Source organism: Schistocerca gregaria, chromosome 3 (assembly GCF_023897955.1).
Source record: "Schistocerca gregaria isolate iqSchGreg1 chromosome 3, iqSchGreg1.2, whole genome shotgun sequence".
Taxonomy (NCBI): domain Eukaryota; kingdom Metazoa; phylum Arthropoda; class Insecta; order Orthoptera; family Acrididae; genus Schistocerca; species Schistocerca gregaria.
In genome coordinates this window covers 393,242,554-393,265,721 of record NC_064922.1, presented here as the reverse complement: position 1 = coordinate 393,265,721, position 23,168 = coordinate 393,242,554, and the positions used below count along the sequence as shown (strand labels likewise).

General features: G+C 40.9%; 1 protein-coding gene across 1 annotated transcript in view; it reads right to left on the bottom strand.

Moving 5' to 3' along the window:
- LOC126354827 (monocarboxylate transporter 13-like) overlaps positions 1-8,313 on the bottom strand; it is a 130,654-nt gene extending 122,341 nt beyond the window's left edge. The window contains exon 1 of the mRNA XM_050004770.1: positions 8,186-8,313. The gene's annotated coding sequence lies outside the window, so the exon portion shown is untranslated. The remainder of the gene's footprint in view (positions 1-8,185) is intronic.
- Between the last annotated feature and the right edge of the window lie 14,855 nt (positions 8,314-23,168).

Genomic DNA, 23,168 nt, shown 5'->3' with positions numbered 1-23,168 from the left:
TTCAGTGAGAGTGCGCCAGTTTTTCGTTAAACATGAAGTTTCAGTCGAATAGAAAATGTACACAAGCACGTGTCAGACACTTCAGGGATTTATTACAATAAAACATTACAAAACGTTTGTACGAACATAGGTGCGAAAATATTTCGATAGATAGATATAAAAAGAATTTCCTATAGTTACTTCTGAGCGTATAATTTACATTAAATGTGCGTTTTTGTACACTTTTTTCTTTACAGTTGGTCGTGGCATTTGATTTGTTTTGTCTGACAGTCGTTTGTTTCACTTTAGAGTAACTTTTAGCACAACAAATCACAATTTTCATCTACTTCATACTCCGCAAGCCTCCTAATGGTGTGTGGCGGAGGGTACTTTCGGTACCACTATCTGATTCCTCCAACCCTGTTCCACTCGCGAATAGTGCATGGGAAGAATGATTGTCGGTATGCCTCTGTACTGGCTGTAATTTCTCGAATTTTCTTCTCGTGGTCAATACGCGAGATGTATGTGGGGGGAAGTAATATGTTGTCTGACCTCTCCGTGATGCACAACGTTTCTCTTGCAATATCTACCAGTGGAGTTTGTAATCTCCGTAATGCTCTCTCACCAACTAAACGTGCGAAACCCTTTTGAAATGCGACGATAATCAACTGAGGCTCAGGGTCAACTTGTAAGGTCCTGTCATTCATAACAGTCTTATTGGTCCCCTACTTCTTTCCAAAACGTCTTGTTAAACAAACGTACCTTCAGTTTTAATTGAGGATGTGCCTGCAGTCGCCATCCAACGAACGCAGGCTATGCATGATGGTGCTCTACCTCACTTCACACCGATACTTCGCTAGTCTCTCGATAGACAGTATCCGAACGTGTAGACTGCTTGAGGCGGATCAATTGAATGGCCCGCCCGATCGACAGATTTTATCGGGTTGATGTTTTGCTTTGGGGACATTCAACGTTTCTGGCGTATTTAACTCCTGTACCTGGTGTATTTAACTCCTGTACCCAGTGAGGAAGCGATTTCCAAAATGAATTTGACCAAATACGTAACACACCAGGAGTTTTCCACAACGTGTGGCAAAGTATGGAATGCAGGCTCAGGGGATGTATGGAAATAGGAGGTGCTCATTTGAAACAGTTTCGGTAAATGTGAATGTGTTTGGTAAATGTATCATCCACGTGCCATGAGTAATAAATCCTTTCGTTCATGTAAATTTGTTTGGTAAACATATCGTTATTGTGACATCAATAACAAATATTTTGATACATCCCTAACAAAGGATTTTCAGACCCATGCTTAAGTGAACTTTTTGAAATGTTTTGATGTCTAGAATAAATTTCTAAAGTTTCTGACACATGTTTTTGGACACCCTTTAAAGTAGTTAGACCGAAGGGTAGCAGTGAGAACCAGTGATAAGCGCATACGAATTTCATCAAGTGCGTGAGCTCAGCTTTCCAATTCATGTTCAGTCTCTGCACAAGTGTGCATCTATTCTCCAAAGCGGCGCATTCTTCCGTATTATTAATTCGCTGTCAGTACTGCAGAGACCCAGAATATACACTGCGCAAGAGAATTAAAGGATCACTTACGAGCTCTGTAACTGTCTCCCATTGCGAAGCCCAAGGTAGAACTTTGGCTTCTCTACTGGTGCAAAAGCCTGGCTCTCTAACACGTCATCCTCGGACTGGAAGACGCTTCAGACACCAAAGTGTCGACACATGCAAAATAATGGCCAGAGCTCAGAAGTTCCTGATGTTCAGAAGTTAATGATGACTCATTGGCATAAAATTTCACCACAGATCTGTCCAACGCCACTGTTGACTTTTCACATGGTGGGAAGGTAGAGACAGCCTCTGTTACCCACATTTTACCCCCTTCTTTTGCCACCTCTGGGATGTAGGTGAGAAAAGCGACCCCCTAATTGAAATAAAGTATGTGTGGTGAAAGGAAACATTTCAGACACACCGCTGCTCAGAAGCAACACGAAAAGGCTTAGGAGGTCGCACAAAGTCGTCAGTGGGCCCACCAATTCCGTTGGGGCATTGATTCTCAAAAATTTAGGGGTTTAAAAGGACAGTTTGCAGTGTGATGAGCAACAGGACGATGTTCTTGACAACCTTTAACACTTCTCTAAGGACATCGTGGTCTAGCAGTTTCATTGAACGTGATTGCACCCCTTTTGTGTGCAATGTGACCGCAAATTTTGCTCTGATGCACAGGTGGAAACACTAGGAAACGTTTAAAACCATTCGCCGAAATTTGAACGTGATCCGAAGCAGTAAAAGTTATTCATCATTTTGAATTCTCCTGTTTCACATTCTCCTGTGGTGTGGTCATGGAGGGGTGCGTATTTGTCACATGTGTGAATAAAATTCAAGAGTTCTCTCTAAGAACCTCAAGTTCGGCAACGTCGTCAGTGTCACCTGCTAACATTTATTGAGAAATTTATTACATGTGTCTTTACAGGGAAAACATATGAAGTAGTCTAGGCGCCTGTAGGCACGCAACCACTTGACATTCAAGCAATGCTAGCTGCCTGCCTAAAGTCAAAATAGGATAGGCGGCGATCTGTGGTGGAACCAACATCAGATTTTAATGCTGGGGAGAGTACAAGTGTGCACGGAACATTCCCAACGATGGGCCACTGCAGCCGACGACCCATGCATGTGCTAATGTTAACATTGCGACATTGGCAACTGCATCACGCCGGTGGAATGGCGCGAATCCGTCGTCTACCAGAGGAACATCTCCTTGACACCTGTAGTGCAGGAAGGAGACAAGCCGGCAACGGCTCCATTATGCTCTGAGCAACATTCCATGGGTCCTCGTGGAGCTCATGCAAGGCATCACTACGGCCAAGGAGTATCGTATACAGGTAGCAGACCACACACACCCTTTCATGACGATAATGTTTCCCGACGGCAGTGGCATTTTTCAACAAGATAATGTGCTGTGTCACAAGGCCAGGAGTGCGATGGAGTATTCGAGGAACACAGTGGCGAGTTCCAGTTAATGTGCTGGATCCCCAGCTCGATAGATCTGAACCCGATCGCATACATCCGGAATGTGATTGAACGTGGAGTCCGAGCTAATCGCGTCCCTCCCAGGAATTTACGAGAATTAGGTGACTTGTGTGTGCAGATGTTGTGCCACCTCTCTCTTCAGCCATCTACCAAGGCCTCATTGCTTCCATGCCATGACACTTCACCGCTTTTATCAGTGCCAAAGTTGGACGTGCCGGCTATTAGATAGGTGGTCATAATGTTCTGGCTGATCAATGTAAAGTCACAATGGAGGCAGGTGATGTACGACGTCCCCCTGGGGTGGTGTTAGGTCCTATATTCTTGTCGTTGTTTGTAAATGACGTGTCATCCGTTTTATTCTGCTGCAAATACCACATTTGCGCTGCTGAACTCCAGTTGTATCTAAGCCAAACCCCACAAACCTGAAGAAAGCTATCGAAAATCTCAGTCCGACCTGTGTGCATTATCAAAAAGGGCACAGGTGATAGGGTTAAAGCTCAAGCTATCCAAAACCAAAGAGGTATTGGTTGGTCATTATAGGTTCATTAGATCGAAATATTGGGAATCTCTACTGTCTTTAACCCTAAATGGGACAAGTAACTTCTCTCCATCGCCAAATAGCCCAACAGTAACGACAGGAAAACATCTAAATTAGACTGAAAACGTACTTGCAATATGCAAAAAGACATTAGCGTCTCTCCACGGCCCACAAAAATATAAATAACTGTCCCCTCCTGACCTGCAAGAGAAACTTGTACAAACACTTATACTTCCAACTACTGATTGAAACGATGTTATCCTGCAAGACCACTTTCAGAAAAGCTCTCGGCGCCAGGAACTCGTTATGAACGCTTGTCTTCGTTGTATATGTTATGTTCGACTCTTTGATTATATTTCACCCAGTATGCGCAGCTATCCTGGCAGCGTACTGACAAGTGCAGAGATTTCCATACCCTCTGTCATCCTTACTCTCTTATCAACGAACTCTCTCCCTCATATATCTCCTCGACCTTAAAAATCTGACCCGAACAACACGGCTGTTCTCATCACCTTTTTGTCCCACCCCAGCCACTTTCTCGAAGTCCTTCTCACTAGCAGGAAACCATCTGTGGAATAACCCCCAGCAATATATTACTGAATTGAATAACGTCTCCAGCATCGTTGAATCGTTAGTTAATGACATACCTACTAAAGCAACAATAAGGACTACTATTGGCCCTGTACCCACTCTTTACCCTTGTATATCCCCAACCAGATCTTCCTCTTTTCCCAGTATTCTTAGCTGATGCGGGCTCCTTAAATTGCCTTTCCCCAGAATTCATTCTTACAGAAAACAAGTATCTTGTACAGCTATAAATTCTTTTCATATCTGCCACAATCATTATTGTTACTATCATCATCATCATCATTATTATTATCACTATTAGTGACAGCAGCGGCAGTAGTATAAGCACTGCTAGTATTAACTTAACCGTTTCTAAAATGGTTCAAATGGCTCTGAGCACTATGGGACTTAACATCTTAGGTCATAAGACTCCTAGAACGTAGAACTACTTAAACCTAACTAACCTAAGGACATCACACACAACCATGCCCGAAGCAGTATTCGAAACTGCGACCGTAGCGGTCGCGCAGTTCCAGACAGAAGCGCCTAGAACCGCTCGGCTACTCAGGCCGGCTTAACCGTTTCGTTGTCAGTACTATTTACTCACATTTCCACTACACACCTACTATCATTTTAATACTAGTTTTCATATACATTTTAGAGTAAAAATATTGTATTATCTGTGCGATTGGCCAGTTTCAACCTCGGGTCATTTTCAGGTACCTATCTTAAGCTTCTAGTTTCATTTTACACCGATGAGCCAAAACCTCCTTAATAAGTTGTTTGTACGTCTTTGGACGAAAAGCGTCACTGATTCTGTGTATCGGGGATCTGAAAAATTGTTGGTAGGTTTGTGGAGCTACGTGGCATTAGATATCTAAGCACAGATCACGTAATTCGAGTACATAATGGGCCGCTGATTTGCGTACTCAGTGCAGGCGTCCGAAAGCGACCCAGAAAGGTTCCATAGGATTTATATCAGACGAATTTGGTCCCCGAAACAACAACGTGAGTTCACTGTAATGCTTCTCAAACCACTATAGCACTGTTCTGGGTCCGACTCACGGACAATTACACTGCTCAAAGATGACGTCGCCGTTGGGGGAGACATCTCGCACGTAGACGTGCAAGTGGTTCACAGCTGTCAGCGTGTATTACGTTATTATCACAGATCCTTACAAGGGCAGGAGAATCTCTCCCACAGCATTATACTGCCACCAAAAGTCTGCGTCCCTGGCGAGCTGCACGTTTCGAGCCGCTGTTCAGTTCGATGACTGCGTTTGTGGAGACGACCATCGACCTAGTGTAGCAAAACATGATTCACCCAAAGAGCCGACACGTTTTTATTGATCGACGGTCGAATCCCGATGATCCCGAGCCCACTGAATCGTAATTGACGATGTCGTTGAATCAACATGTGAACACGTACGGGTATTCTGCTGCGGAGCTCCATTTCAACAATTTACGATGAACAATATGATCCGAAACACTTGTGCGTGTACCCACATTGTGCTTTTTCGGCAGAGATGCCAAGGTTCACCATCTTTTCTAACTTAGAGAGCAGACAAGCCTCCGAACCACACGTTCTGTGAAGAGTTGTGGCTGTCCAGCCATTTAGCACCTAGTGGTAGTTTCACTCTTCTTCTATCTCTTCCCGTAGATATCCACGGCAGTAGCACGTGATCATTCGATCAGCTTCGTCGTTTTAGAGATACTGATTCAAAAACTGTGCCTAATAATAATCTACCATTTGTCAAAGTCGCTTATCTCAATAGATTTCACCATTTGCAGCTCATATCTTCGCTAGGGTGATCCCCTGGTGCAGGGATTTCGTACCCGAGCCTCTTCAGGGACTTGCGCGTCTTTGTGATGAAGATGAGATGAAGTGATCAACACAAATATCCAGTCCGCTAGCGAAGAAAACGCCCACCCAGTCCAGGAAACGAAGCCGGTACCCTGCAATCCAGAGGTAGTGACCCTAACCACACCAAGAGCTGAGGATTAAAGACAAGAAGAATCACGATCCTTACTGTTATTTCTTATTTCTAGGGTATACAAAGAAGCTGTCCACTTCCAGGACAAAAGACTGGTGATGTAGTCTCGAGAAAGCGTAGAACCCAGCACTAAAACACATGTCATTGAAGTTGCCGTCGGAACGAGACAATTTGGCGGCTTTCGAGTCAGCGACCCGCCCACCACCTTTTAAGAAAGTGCCAGTGGCGGTTGTTTTCTGAAACAACCGGTTTCGATTACACCGGTTCTTGTCGGCTCCGCTTTAACCTGACTGTTAAAACCGCTCAAAATATTGGTTTCTGAAATAAGCCATTTTCGGTTTTTAGTTGCTATTACTGCCAGTGAAAAACATAAATTTAGGACAAACGTGTAGGAGATCACCATAGGCATGAGACTGAGGCTGCGGTAGAAATCAGTCTCATTGCCTCGAGAAAAATTTGCGAAGGTGAAGTAGATGGGCGCGAAGACAGTGAGAGAGAAAGGACACAAGTTATGACTTCCCAGCATCGTCACTTTTGAATGTTGTCAGTTTTTCACCTTGAATCAACCTTGAAGCATTTCTCCTTACATTATGTCATGGGTTTGTTGAGCCTCCTCCAGTTTTTAATATTTTAAAGTAAATGGAACATCGTACTTCACTGCTACCACTCTTTGCAAAATACTTCCAAAATAGGGATGGTGCCATTCTGCAGTGCAGCTGATGTCGTAGGGTGACACCAAAAAGGTACTGTATAGACCAAGGAGAGTGCTTGTCTTGCACACTGCACGTACCGACCTACCGTCTACTCGGCCACAGCACGCCTTCACAGTTTCATTGTCGTCTTTGCAATGCTCTATCTATCCGTTTATGGTAGTTTCCAACTGTAGGCGTTGTTACTAAAACAGTGATTATCTCTTTTCCCATATTCTGTAATAATACAATGCCGACAGCCGTGGCGCATTGGTAACACTGGTTCCCATTAAATCACCGAAGTTAATCGCTTTTGGGCTTGGCTAGTACTTAAATGGGTGACCTTCCGGGTCTGCCGAGAGCTGTTAGCAAGTGGGATGGACTCAGCCCTTTGAGACCAGTTGAAGAACTATTCTATTGAGAAATAGCGGCTCCAGATGACGTAAAGTGACAACTGCCAGGAGAATGACGTGTTCATGACATCTCTCTCCATAACCGCATCCAGTGACGCCTGTCGGAGGATGATACGGCATCGGTGGGTACTATTGGTCATCCCGTGGCCTATTCGAACGGAGTTTAGTTTAATTTTTAACAATCGAATATGTCAATAGAAATTTTACGAATAAACATTACTCCTTCTTAAAAAAAAAGATTCATTCTAAAACCAAAAATTCTGGTGCTGCTGCTATAGTATTTTTATCCTATTATTAGCTGAAAATTAAAAAAAGAAACATTTTGTAACGCGACCAAAAAAATACCGAAGAATAGCGGTTATTCAGAACTAAAATACCGGTATCGTTTTAACCGATCAGTTTTTCCCATTCCTAGTTAGAGACCTTCGCTCGGTGCTCATACACGGCATCCATTTCCCTACTCTTAAGTCCCGGCACATGGGATCCACTTTCATCATCTGGCAAGTTTATTTGATGTCCTCTGCCTCCAGCCTTAGTACACCAACAACAAGGGGTCTAAACGTAACTGCTTACACTCGGTTCAAAATTTTCAAATTCATATTCCGTGTCATCACGCTACACGCTGAAATGCGTTCAGATTGCACTTGTTGAAATGAAGATGAACAGCTTTCATTGTCATTTAAAGAGTAAGACAACGTGGTGAAAAGCCGACTGACTTGTATCCAAGAGATTCGATTTCGACTATCGTTTCAACATGTTTTGTGCGTTGGCCTAATTGAAGCTTTTGCTTTGGTAAAGCACGCTTAGCACGTATATGCATGACGTATACCGGAAGATACAATGGCGTCTGCGTAATATATATTCCTTGCTGTGGATGTGAAAACATGCTGTTTGTGGGCTACTCTCCGCCACGTGTATTACATTACTCGTGCAGTACTTTAAGAAGTATACAGGCAGGAAACTTACCTGTAGATAATATGATGATTTCCGGGTCACGTTGAAAGAAAAGAGGCCTCCTTCCTGTACAGCCCAGTGTGCTCCTTAGTAGGTTACCTAGGACACTGTGGACGAGTTACAGTTTCATTTCGACTGGTACTCAGTATACCTGGATGGAATTATATAATTGGCTCTGCCGCTCGTATATAATTGTCCCCGACACCCGCACGAGTACGAGATAAGGCACGAATCTCCCTTTACTCTGGTGACAAATTCAGCTTCTCTGACGTACATAGATTTGCTGTGTCAGCAGAGAAATCTTAGTTTCATGTCCTTCATAGTGCAACGTACAGACTTCTCCTCCCTGGTTTCTAATATGTTTTTGTTAATAGTAAACCATTTATTTTTTAGTAATACTCGTAGAATTTTTCTTCTCTAAGTTTCTGTTTTACTAGGCTCTTGTACTCTTATAAACTTCCGCCATAAACCATCATCATCATCATCATCATCATCCTATAAACCGGGAGAAAGACAAAGGAGTACGTATTATTACGTATGTGCAAGGTGTAGAAAACCATGTACAAACAATTTTTCATGTGATCATTACAACGAGTCACCCTCCTCTAACATTACCTTTTTTTTATAGAAATAACCGATACCATGTATCCTATCGATTAATTATCTCTGTTGTTTCACTAAAAGAATTCATATGATTTTGTATACGATGTATTATATTTTCAGACTAAAATGTATAAGAAAGAAATTAATGTGTTGCAATCGATACGTATTAACAGTTAATATTACTGTTCTTTTAAAAATAATTGAAATTACAAAATTTGTGATACTCTTGAAATCCATATTATTAATTGCACAAACTAAAGCTAATTATTAAATTTGTTTCTGGATTTATATATGAAAAATGATATAATTTGCTAAACATTGTTCTCCTGTCCAGAAAGTTTGCAAACTCTTTTGCTTTGTAAACTCTTTCGAAATTGTGAGTACCGCAGAATGTAAGTAGTGTTTTTGTAAGTTTGTCACCAACAGTGTAATTATTGGTTTTTTGAATGTGGACATTGTAAAGTCAATGTGATTTAGAAGAATGGGATAAAATAAAAAGATATTTACAGCAACAGGCAAATCTTCGTCAGTTATTTAGTGCAACAAGAACCCGCAACGTTAAATCAAAATTTCAGTTGCAAGAATGTGCCCTTAGACTAGACTTTTAACCATCGACAACAATGAGATAATCAAGATAAGTAAAACAAGTCATTCTTTTGTAATCTTATCGCCGGCCGCTGTGACCGAGTGGTTCTAGGCGCTTCAGTCTGGAACCGCGCGACTACTACGGCCCCAGGGTCGAGACCTGCCTCGGGCATGGATGTGTGTGATGTCCTTAAGTTAGTTAAGTTTAAGTAGTTCTAAGTTCTAGGGACTGATGACCTCAGATGTTAAGTCCCATAGTGCTGAGAGCCATTTGAACCATTTTGTAATCTTACTCGTCTCGAAGTTTACAAAATTTGAGCAAAGAATGAGAACTTTAATGGTGTTGTGTAGGAGGGTAAGATTACACCTCGCTAGAGATTTTCGTGTAGTTTTTGACATTAGTACTGTTAAAAGGTTGTGTTCAAACTGCCGTGTGACGAATATTGTGTTATAAATGTTGTTGAAAATGTTGCCCGTTTACAGTAATACACAACGGGCACCTGCGTGTCATGATTATCTAACATGCTTGAAAAACCAGGTGTAGTGCGCACTTCTCAAGCCGACATATGGTGCGTAGCGGAGGACATCTTGTAGCACTTGCAACGTTATCAGCAGCGTGGTCGACTATTGCAGGGCCGACTGAATCTGATAGGTCGGTTGTGGGCCAGCGTGAATGTTTGCCGGTGCGCCCAGCTGTCAGCAGTGTTGGGACAGCCGATTGTTTTGAAATACGATTGGCCAGTCTATTGTTTTTCCGCTGTATGAATGTTTTCACTCACTCACCAGGCTTCAGTGGTTTCATTCCAACAGAATGAAACAAGTCTTCGTCAGTTGAGGTCGTTATATGAATGGGTTTGAGTGCTTTCATTCAATGCGAGACAATGGAATCACAAGCCTCTGTCGGCTGCAACCGTTACATGAATGTTTCCACTCAGTCGCCGTTTTGAGTGATTTTCTTTATAAACTTCTTTTGATTTTTTGGTTATACATGAAACACGACTAGGGTCGACAACATTTTTAAAGACAAATAAAGTATTTTATTTCAAGGACATATGCATAGAAATATATTTCTAAAAGTAAAGTATTTTCAAAATTTATATATTTACTTATTCAAACACGAATTTTTGTAATTGGGCCATTAAAAATAAGTAATTGGTTGGTATCAAAAGTTTAATATCTGATGTTTCACTGTAAATTTATGTATGCATAAATGAACAATCACTTTTTAACACGTGTTTCTTGGGTCAGATTCTTGTCTGTTAGTTCAGTAAAAATTTTGTAGTTGATTTTAAACTAATTTCCCGATAAGCTAGTCTTGAAACGTTCACCATAGCTCATAAATGGATGACACTGCTACAGAAACTCGCTTTAGAGTCTGGTGTGTGCTGAAGGGTACTTTGTTTTTCGCTATGTCTGTCTGTTGGGTAGAAACTTTGCAACTGACTTTAAACTAACTTTCCGATGAACTAATTACTTGATACTTTCAACTTAGCTCAAAAGCGAACGACAATACAATATAAACTAGCTTATTTTCTGTTGTGTGGCGTAGAGCACTTGGTGTAGCACTGCTGTTTCCCTGTTTTCCTGCTCGCACTTAAGAGTGATTGCGTTTTAAGCTTCCCTATGAGCTCGACACTCCCTAATTTCTACATTCGGGGCCTTTTAGCGAGATATATGTAGGAGGAAGCAATATACTGACTGACTCAGTTAAGAAATTGAAATACATCTGACATTTATCACATGTTTCAGTTGTAATCTTTTCACACGCACTCCCGACTAAAAAGCAGGAAATAAATATTTAAATAAAAACTTTTTGTATAACGCACTTTTCGTTTGAAAAGAAAGAATGAATAATTCAGTCAGTATGCAAAGCTGCAACGGTGTCCAATGATTCAATTCAATTGCTCCCAGAGACTGCTTTCACTCGAAAAAATAAATGAACAATAATCCAACTGACACCTAAACATACAACCGACTTGCTCGATCGTTTTCATGCAGCTGCTCCAACAGACAGGTTTGACTCAAAAGAATGAATAAATGAATGAATGAATAATTCAACCGATACGTAAAACGACAACCGAATGCGTCGATTGTAATCCAGCAACCGACTGAATCGATTGTTTTTAATTTGTTGTTCCCATCACTAGCTGTCAGAAGGACTGTGACGGGCGAGCTGAGCTCAGGCAAGAGGCAGTCACGAGGCCCAGCAGTTAGCGTGGTTATCCTGGGCGGAAAGAGGTGTGTTCTGACTCCATGTTCGCGGGATGAGCTAAGATCAGGGCCGTATTCTCCATGAATTCAGTGCATACCTTGTATGCTCTGTTACATAAATGAGCCGTCGGATCACAAATACTAGTTATACGTCCATTCGTAAAAATTAAATTCTAATGTAATACTGTTCCACAGTCTGTATTTTATTTCCTTTGAACCGACAGCTAGTTCCCGTGCTGCAGAAGAGATGGTGCACCTGCATGGACGCTTCCTAGTAATAGTTCTAAAGCGTGTAAGCAAGTGGATGTGGTAGTGTAGACTCCCATTTGGCCGTTTGTGACTTCACACCAAGCGCGTGTGAAATATGGGTAGATGCATATAATAGAAACATTGGATTCAGCATGTTTGCTCTTCCGCTACCCTGAATTTAGAGTCAATTAGTGGGTTTAGTGACGGATGAATGTATCGAGTTGAATGTCTTTGAATGATAGTTTAGCCAGCAGTTTCGCTAAATGAATAATCTTTAATAGTGATCAGAATGAGATTTTCACTCTGCAGCGTAGTGTGCGCTGATATGAAACTTCCTGTGAAGTTTAATAGTGATGTTATAGTACTAATTATTTTTAATAAATCTTTCCACTCAAGTACTAAGAGATACAGTGGCTTTGAAAAAATACGGTGCAATGCTGAAATCATAGTAATACTATAAGGAAGAGAAGAAACTGTACAGAAACATCTATGAAGTGAGACTACAGGAGGATGTAATTAGATAATCACGCAGTTAACGTTAGGTTTCAGTTGCTGTCTGGCTTTCAGCTTATTGAAATGTTTGACTCAAAGACGTTTTCAAGCTTTGCATTTGTGCTTCCTGAGGAGGCGTTTGAAAACTTAATGACAGTATATTCGAAGTTCTTCGATACTATTAATTTGAGGCCTGAAGTGAGTGCTCTGTTTACGCCGCAACATCTTGAAACCCAGTGCGTGAACGAAATACAAAGTTTCCTACGTCGAAATGAACATCACATTACATATCCATAACGATATAAAATCTGTGAACTGATTTTAATCAAACCACCGACATTGTCAACAGTAGAACGATCGCTATCCGCAACAGAAAGAATGAAGACCTTCATCAGGAATGTACAAGGTCAAAATCGTCTGTCCGTACTCTCCATCATGTCCTTCGAAAACGATGTTGGTGCAGATGGAATTTGGAAACTCATTTTTCAACGACCTTAGGAGTTGTGCAAGGAGACCGCAGTGCGGAGTTCCACTACAGATAAAACATTGGCGAGTGTGCAAAGTCACATACACATACAGCTGATAAGTTGCATGTTGCATGCTTTACCAACATCTTCAGGATACGCCACTGGCTAAGATGGAGAGGTCTATGACTTGGCATATCGTCATCACTATAATTTTAATGAAAATACGTAAAATGCCTTGCACGCATGCTAGAGAGAAACCAATAACAGATTTGTAACTACAGAGATGGAGCTAGCTCACCGAATATAATCCACGTCTGAAGCTTTAATAGTTAAAAAGTTATTAGCATTATTACCATTATTATTTATATCGAATTGTAACCACTGAAACCCTCACGAAAGTTACTGTTACGATACACCAGATGAAAGAGAATAATGCCAAGAATATAATGAACGGATTATTTTTCTAATCAAACAAATATAAAACGTGTTATACTTACAGAAATAGTGCCATAACTATGTAACTCTCCATAAAAGATCTTCTCAGCATAGGTTTCCTTCTGTAGCATTCCAATAACTTTCGATGCACAGGGTGATTATAATTGAAATTAAAGTTTCAAAATGCTGTAGAAATAACACCACTGGTCAGAATGACGTCAAATTGCAACGCAATATTATCGCAGAAAAGGAGAAACGTATGGCAGAAGAAAAAAATAGTCTGAAAATTGATCAATAGATGGCACTGTATGTGTCAGAACGCGTAAATGAAAACACCTGTCATGCACACGACCCATTAAATTTGGTACAAACAAGCCGGGTACACGGCTTTTTCTCCTTGCGCGTCTGCGACGTTCGCCATGACTGTCTCAATGCGGGATCGCGCTCTGCTTCTAAAGCTGTACTACAAGAATGATGACTGTGCACATGTCGCTGTGCAGAAGTTCTGGACGCTGAAGAGTTTGAAGAAGGGCGTTGGTTCGATGACTGCCGTGGGTCTGGAGAAAGTGATTCGGAAATTCGAAAAGCCGTGTTCTTTTGGTGTGCAACCAGGTAGAGGGAGGAAACGAATTGATTCGACGTCAGTGGGAACAGTGGCCACAGCAATGCAGGAGGAGACGAGTGGTGGTGTGCAAATGTGTAGTGCTCGGAGAATTGCCCGAACACTGTTTATACCCTGAACTTTGTGCGTAAATCCTATGAAACATCTTTCTTTGCCATCCATTAAAAATTACCCATGTGCACGAGTTGCTTCCGGTCGACCTGCGAACAAGACAGATCTTTGCTTTAGAATTTATTGCTCGTATGGAAGTGAACAATGATTGGCCGTGGAAGATTTTGTGGACAGACGAAGCCCACTTCTATTTGCCAGGATATGTCAATACACAGAATTGTCGAATATTGGTAAAGGAAAATCCGCGCCCAAATCAACCAGAACCACTTTATCCTGAAACGATCACTGTGTGGCGCGGTTTTACTGCATCATTTATCATAGGGCCATATTTTTTTGAAGAAAACGTCCTGTTACCTGTGCCGTCACTGGTAAGCGCTATGGGTGTCTTTGCGCAACCACGTCATTCCAGCTCTCCAACAGAGTGGGTGTGTGGATGGGATCATTTTTATGCTAGATGGCGCACCTCCGTACAGTGTAAATCCAGTTAAGCAGCTGCTGAAGCACCATTTCGTAAATTCTAGAATTATCAGCCCCTCTTTTGCTACAGCCTGGCAGTTCGAATCACTTGATCTTAATTCGTGTGACTTCTGGTTGTGGGGCTATCTGAAAGTTGTTGTGTTCAGTGTTCTGACTGCAAACTTAGCTGCATTGAAGGCACGCATTGCCCAACACATTATGAACGTGACCCTGGAGACATTTCGATCAGTTGTGGAACATGCTGTTTCTTGATTTCAACTTACTGCAGAAAACGGTAGACAGCATATTGAACATGTTTTGCGCCACTCACACGGAAGTTAATAAACCGATTTGATTTTATATATGCGTTTATCCGGTTTTTGCCCCCAGGACAATTAAAAACCGAAGCGCTTAATGCTTTTCATGCAGTTTGTGTCCTCAGGACAATTAAAAACTGATGTGAGTGATGCTTTTTATGAGGGTTTTGGCCTCAGGGCAATTAAAAACAGATTTTTCCCATCCGATTTGATATGAACTTGCTGTGATGGATGGGCTTACTTAACTAACAGTACCGCACCTGTCCGGCCATGCACACTGAGTAGTACAGTTTGTTTACCGCCAAACGTACAGCTTAGCATTGTTGTATGATGCATTTGTCATTTGTAGTCGACCGCTATTAAATTATGATGCTTAAGCGTCGTCTATTGCTACTTTTTGTAACTATCTATTTTTCTTCTGCCATAGGTTTTCCCCATTCTCCGATAATATCCAGATGCAATAAGACGTCATTCTGACCAGTGGTGCTATTTCTACAGCGATTTGAAAGTTTAACTTTAATTATAATCATCCTGTATATTTAATTATAGCTTTAATTTATAAAATAGCTCAACGAATTTCTACTGCCTTTTACCTGTCGACATTTCTATTTTATTAATTTGAACTGAGAATGTAAAAATCCCTGTTTCCTCAGCATTCTACCAGTTTTGAACTTTAACCACAGTGGGTCTTTTCCGTCCTTAATCCACCCATTTGGCACAAAGTTCTCGCCATTTATAATGAGTTTGAACTTTGTCCATAACTCCTCTTATCCACCGTACTGGAACTATATGATGTCCATTCATTGTCTAAGTGAAATTGTGACAACTGCTTATCTGCTCTTTCTAACAAAAGTATTCTCCTAGCCTTCTTGATGGATTTATTAACCTCAGCAATCATCATCGCTATGATGATATCATGAACAATAATCCCTGTTTCTGTATTGACGCTGTGGATAAGGTCAGGTCTCTTTGTAAATAAAACCTCCAAAATATTTCCAATGCATGTGTGTTGTCGAACCACCTGTTCAATAACGGATGCATCTTGGGACATTACTCTCACGTAACGCTATGTGATATAGGTTCAGACTCTCCCACTATTTGGTCCCGGCGGAGGTTAGAGTCCTCCCTCGGGCATGGGTGTGTGTGTTCGTCCTTAGGATAATTTAGGTTAAGTAGTGTGTAAGCTTAGGGACTGATGACCTTAGCAGTTAAGTCCCATAAGATCTCACGTACATTTGAAAATTTCTCCCACTATTTCATAGATAGTATGTTTTGATAATTTGGACTGAGTGCTTGGGAGAAAAGCTTCACGTTTTTCGCCCTGGGACGGTACATTACCATTGATGTCACCAGAAGGCAGTCAGTGAATCTAACTACGAGAGGTACACCTCCCCTGGGAGCTTGGCAGTTTTTGTGGAAATTAGACTTCTGTCTGTTTCGTGATACTGTGGACAGAACCAGCACACTGGGCTGGCTGTGGGCAGGAGGCATCGTGATGCCACAGGCATCACTAGAGAAAATTTTAGTTTCCTTACCTTTTCTGCAAGGACACCAAATGCTGAGAGCAGCGGCACTACCCAGCCTGTCTGAAAATGACGGTTGCTTTAGCTACAAAAGTTTGAGTATCCAACTGAACTGAATTTGTGTGAACAGGCCAACTAATCAAGGAAACACTGCTCCATGATGGTACTGACCTTGTGTTTCTTAATGAGCATTTTATACCCTAAGAGTGGGAAGATTTCGTTGTGTTCCCCTGTGATACTCTCATCCGTAAGATTGACAACAGCATTTAATCATCCCTTGCATGTAAAGTTTTTTGCAAGTATGTAGTAGAGGGCTGTGAACATAGATTTTGGAATTTCATTTCTAGACCGTCATTGAGAGCCAGCAGCTGTCTGGTGCTGAATGATGCATGCGAGCTGATGTGGAGTAATATAAGTCTCACAAATTGCGGTAGTGCTATCTACATAATCAACTTTTTATTTGCTTACTTTGGCGTGCAAAGTTGTATTGCTTAGTTTGATTATGAATTGTAACATATTGTTGTATCGTTAACTTTGATTCTGCAAGCTGCTCAGGTGATCAGAACATGTTGCGCTTTTCCATACAGTACACCAAATATGTACCTACAGTATTACAGTCATTCTGTATTTTGTTTTAGATTTCAGATAACTGAATTCATATACTCATCGACGAAATTCAAGCATTACATGTCCATTTCTCTACGTTGTGTATACACAAGTGTTGTAGTTTACTAAGATTTTATTTATTGCATACTCAGTAAGTGAAAGGTGGGTGAAACTGGGGACTTCTAGTTTTGTACAGATGTGGACAACCCTTACACATGCAGCGTGAAACACTTTTACAAGAAACAGATAATTGATTTACTTTTGTCCATTAATTTCTTGTGAATATCTATGCAACTATTAGCTGAAAACAGCTATTTATTTTTTATTTTGTGTTTTTTTAATATTTTTGCCATATGTACATTTCTGGAAAAAGGAAGGTGTGAAGGTAGTGTGTTCAAAGCATATCATTGTATAGTAAATGTGAATTAATAAGAAATGCTCATTTTGCATGGAGTATGATATTTCTGAGGCACATTACGAACTTCTGTGTCTCATAAATTAAGTATAATATATCCTCTAGTTAGAATACAACAGCTGATAAAAGTATCTTAATTGTTCATACAAAGTGTAATATACAAATAGTACAAGACCAATCAAGTTAGCTTCAAGAAAAGCCAAAGTAGTATTTTTTTTACACAAAATACCATTAAAATGAGGCGTTTTTGTACTTTGTAATTAAAGTGAGATGAATGATTAATTTTTGTTAGTTCTATTTAAGCGAATTCTTAATCTCTTTACATAATAAATAACCGAACGTCATGGTACTAATTGCAATGTGGGCCATGAATTGTTCACTGCATGTATGATTGTATCTGAAGTCAGTAATCTTTTGCTACGTGTATTTGGGTATAGGTTTCTCTTTCGCATACATGGTAGGTTGGCTGGCTGGTTTGTCAAAGGGGACCAAACATGGAGGTCGCCGGTCTCATCGGAGTAGGGAAGGATGGGGAAGTAAGTTGGCCGTGTCTATTTCGAAGGAGCCATCCCCGAATTTGCCTGAAGTGATTGAGAGAAATCACGGAAAACCTAAATCGGGATAGCTAGACGCCGGTTCGAACCGTCGTCCTCTCGAATGTGAGACCAGTGTACTGACCACTGCCCCACCTACTTGGTCATGCTGAGTTGTTTACACTTTTCTTGTCGATTCGTTCTGAGGGATGTTAGATATCCTTACGTGCCGGTATAAATCACTGGCATTCTCAGCACTGAAATATGCTATTTTATTTTCTTTTACTTTTATTTGTGTCAGGCCATTGAGTTTAATACAAAGAATTATGGCCAAATATTACTAAAATGCTGAAGATTAGATGGGTAGATCACATAACTAATGAAGAGGTATTGAACAGAATTGGGGAGGAGTTTGTGGCACAACTTGACAAGAAGAAAAACCATAGAGGAAGACCAAGAGATGAATACACTAAGCAGATTCAGAAGGATGAGGGTTGCAGTAAGTACTGGGAGATGGAGAAGCTTGCACAGGATAGAGTAGCATGGAGAGCTGCATCAAACCAGTCTCAAGACTGAAAACCACCACCACAACAACAACATTACTAAAAAAGGAAGATTGTGTTTATGATTTGAACTCTGTAAGTATAGTAAAGGCTATTTGATCCTTGCTATCATAGAAAGAAATTTTACGACCCGGGCTCTAAAATAGAGACTTTATACGTTCCTCTGTAAAAGTAACTGCAGAAGGAAATATGTGTAAATATGGTGCTTCTAAGTACAATTCATGTTTACTAAAGGGGACAACACAGTGCAGCGGGGCGTGGTCGGTCGTCTGTCTTGTTGTTAACGCTATCGTTCAGTCCACCTACCTTGATAGGATTCTTGCCGATGTCCCTGCACTCTGTGGCAGCAGATACGTGCTAGGCAGTATAAAGCACCGTTGATGAAACCACCACCTATTACCTACCACACAGAGGCCGCGTAACTCGAGTTGAAAGTCAGTTCCTGAACGTTCATGATTAACAAATCGGGCGTTCGGGATAGTCAGTCTACTTGCAGAAAAGCGTTTAAAATTCGATTAATTCTGTTTCTTATTTATATTGAAACACATGAAATGGCTATCAAGTCCGTATTTAATATGCTGAAACGTTATCATTGAAAGTTTACCGAGTCGGCCGCAGTGGCCATGCGGTTCTAGGCGCTTCAGTCTGGAACCGCACGACCGCTACGGTCGCAGGTTCGGATCCAGCCTCGGGCATGGATGTGTGTGATGTCGTTAGGTTTGTTAGGTTTAAGTAGCTCTAATTTCTAGGGGACTGATGACCTCTGATGTTAAGTCCCATAGTGCTCAGAGCCAAAGTTCACTGAATAACAAATATTCACTCGAAAAGCAACCAGAATTTTAGCATGTCCGACCCGACTAATTTTCAGGTTCTGCCAGTCACAGAACCACATCTATTCTTGAGTTAAACATTCGGTCGTTTCAGTGGTCTTCTTCGTAAGAAGTTCTCGCTAAAATATTCCGTACAGAGCACGAAACACGCCACGCGGAGTTGTTACTACGACCAGAAAGTTAACACGCTCATATCTCTCAAACTATTTAACTTGGAAACACCAAACATTCATTAAAATGTTCCTAACTCCAGTCGCTTCAGTCTCGATAAGTTAGAACCGAAATTAGCTCACTATTTCCTCATATTACAGAGTATTTTTAAGGAGCCATCTAACATCGTATTATCCGTAGGCCGGAGAGCAAGCGACCCTCTCAAGGTACTCTCCTCTCTGCACACTCCTCTATTCATGCGGGAACAGCTTAACTCTGATTGGCTGTTGATCTAAACGGCCAATCAGAATGTTCCTTCCTGATCATTCTCGCGACAAATCTATTACTAATTTGATAGTAATTAACATTAGCAAAATGTCAACTTCTAGATTATGTTTAATCAAAATTAGCAAAGTGCAAAATATTCTTCAAATTAATAAATAAACTTATTCCGCGTCTAACTTGCATTCTGGCTGCTTTTATACAAAAGCAAGCTCACACAGACATGCGTCACCTGAATCGTTGTTGCAACATAACTTTCCCAAGGTTCGTTTGTACAAGGTTTTATGTAAAATGAAATATTAAATTTTAACGTCTGTCCCACATACACTCTCTCGATCATTCTCATGCGCTCACACAGCAAAAATAATCAAATAATAATTATGACCAATTTTTGTATTACGTAATGCAAAGTGACTAAAGTTCTAAAAAGAAAATTCTAATTACTTCATTTTTATGCACTGACATTTTGTAATGGCTTCAAATGATAATGAAAGTCTATCTGTTATTGTTCCTAAATTGGTTTTTTAAAAAAAAGGTAGGTTTTAGGACTTTTAGGCAATTCTCTTTATCTCCAGAACTGTAGCAAATAAAAATCTGAAATTTTGACAACATCATTCCTTTACTAAGAAAACGCTTTGAACAAAATTTGAACAAAATCGGATGATAACTAATATGGATTATTTAGATTCGCTGAGGGTATGAATCTTCGTATAGAATGAATGTTACGCTATGCAGTTCTCACGGCAGGCTGCATCAGCTGTGCTGTGAGCAGAGAGGCCGGCCGCGGTGGTCTCGCGGCTAAGGCGCTCAGTCCGGAACCGCGAGACTGCTACGGTCGCAGGTTCTACATCGACATGACTACTTATTGAACCACAATCATACTATCTCTCTACCATTCCACTCCCTAACAGTGCGCGGGAGAAACGAACACCTAAACCTTTCTGTTCGAGCTCTGATTTCTCCTATTTTATTTTGACGATCATTCCTACCTATGTAGGTTGGGCTCAACAAAATATTTTCGAATCCTGGTTCGAATCCTGCCTCGGGAATGGATGTTTGTGATGTCCTTAGGTTAGTTAGGTTTAAGTAGTTCTGAGTTCTAGGGAACTGATGACCACAGATGTTAAGTCCCATAGTGCGCAGAGCCATTTGAACCATTTGTGAGCACAGCGAAAAAACATAATCATCCTGCAGTCACCGTACTGGACGGCTGCGTGCCTTACTGCAACGAACTTTATTTCGTAATAACTTGCCGCGTTACAACAGGACGCCCCTACGACTGATGGACATGCACAAACATGTAGAAACAGTTGAAGAAGTCCAGTGAATATGTACTCACTACCCTTTTATACCATGTGTAAGCGATACTACTCCGTCTGTATAAGTGATAATTATTATCTCATGATTTTTGTCACCTCAGAGTATTAATATGATTATGAGACAAATGCAGGGCTGCAGAAAGTTTTATCACTAAGGGAGATATATGCTTCCTATAGAATAGTCAAAGAGTCATTTGCAGAAAGGAGAAGCAGCTATATGAATGTCAAGAGCTCGGATGACAAACCAGTAATAAACAAATAAGAGAGTTCTGGAAGGTGGAAGAAATATATAGGAGGTAGATACAAGGAAAATGGACTTGAAGATCATATTCTAGAAATGACGTTTAAGTAGTTGAAGATAGGGTGGAAAATATGCTACTGCGAAAAGAATTTGACAGAACACTGAAAGATCTAAGTCGAAACAGGGCCCTGAATTTGATGACATCTTTCAGCATTACTGAAATCCTTGGGAGAGACAACCTTGACAAAACTGTTCCACCGGGTGTGCGGGACGTATAAAACATGGGAAATACCCGCTTCAAGAAGAATGTAATAATTCCAGATCTTGAGAAAACAGGAACAAATATTATGGAATATTAAGGAACTATCAGCTATCTCATGCTTACAAAAAACTGACACGATTTATTTACAGAAATACGGAAATACTGGTAGAAGCTGACCTTTGGGAAGATCAATCTGTAATCTGGAGAAATGTAGAGACACACGGGGCAATATTGGCTCTTTGACTTTATATGGTGCTTATAAACTGTCTTTACTGTACTACTGCTCGTTAAATCGTAATAAAATTTCCCTGATTAAAGAGACCTCCTTACTAAGTGTCCAAGGTCCAGAAGAACAATGTAATCACATGATCTGACGGCCCCTCCTGGTACAATTCGACATACACACACTTAGCATTCTCTGGCATCTGTAATGATTTGTTAATTGAGCGAATTTGTCCTCATATAATCTAACTTTGGATCCCATAAGCAGGATATAGATTGTGCCTAGTGGGAGAGACATATATCATTTACTGGATTCCTTTACGGCTTATAACACGTGACTGTTGGTAATTTTATAATACATCTTTAACAAAAAAAACAGTGTATCAGAACAGTTAACAACTGCTGGTCTGGAGTTCTAGAGGCAATCTTACCTTCTGGAATCTGAAACCAAATTACTAAAGTAATCTATATAAATGACCTGGGTGACAATCTGAGCAGTTCTCTTAGGTTGTTCGCAGATGATGCTGTAATTTACCGTCTAGTAAGGTCATCCGAAGACCAGTATCAGCTGCAAAGCGATTTAGAAAAGATTGCTGTATGGTGTGTCAGGTGGCAGTTGACGCTAAATAACGAAAAGTGTGAGATGATCCACATGAGTTCCAAAAGAAATCCGTTGGAATTCGATTACTCGATAAATAGTACAATTCTCAAGGCTGTCAATTCAACTAAGTACCTGGGTGTTAAAATTACAAACAACTTCAGTTGGAAGGACCACATAGATAATATTGTCGGGAAGGCGAGCCAAAGGTTGCGTTTCATTGGCAGGACACTTAGAAGATGCAACAAGTCCACTAAAGAGACAGCTTACACTACACTCGTTCGTCCTCTGTTAGAATATTGCTGCGCGGTGTGGGATCCTTACCAGGTGGGATTGACGGAGGACATCGAGAGGGTGCAAAGAAGGGCAGCTCGTTTTGTATTATCGCGTTATAGGGGAGAGAGTGTGGCAGATATGATACACGAGTTGGGATGGAAGTCATTACAGCATAGACGTTTTTCGTCGCGGCGAGACCTTTTTACGAAATTTCACTCACCAACTTTCTCTTCCGAATGCGAAAATATTTTGTTGAGCCCAACCTACATAGGTAGGAATGATCATCAAAATAAAATAAGAGAAATCAGAGCTCGAACAGAAAGGTTTAGGTGTTCGTTTTTCCCGCTCGCTGTTCGGGAGTGGAATAGTAGAGAGATAGTATGATTGTGGTTCGATGAACCCTCTGCCAAGCACTTAAATGTGAATTGCAGAGTAGTCATGTAGAATAGTAATCCTCGTTGGCCGTACAGTTCGTACTACATGAGAGGTGGTTATTATCGATCCAAGGATAGATCTGAAGGCGCAAGATCATTTCCCTCACTTTGCCAATGCAAGGCATTAGTGCAAGCCATCTTGGGCGCTCATACTATCATAATGAAAAATATACTTTATGCAATTAAACTGATG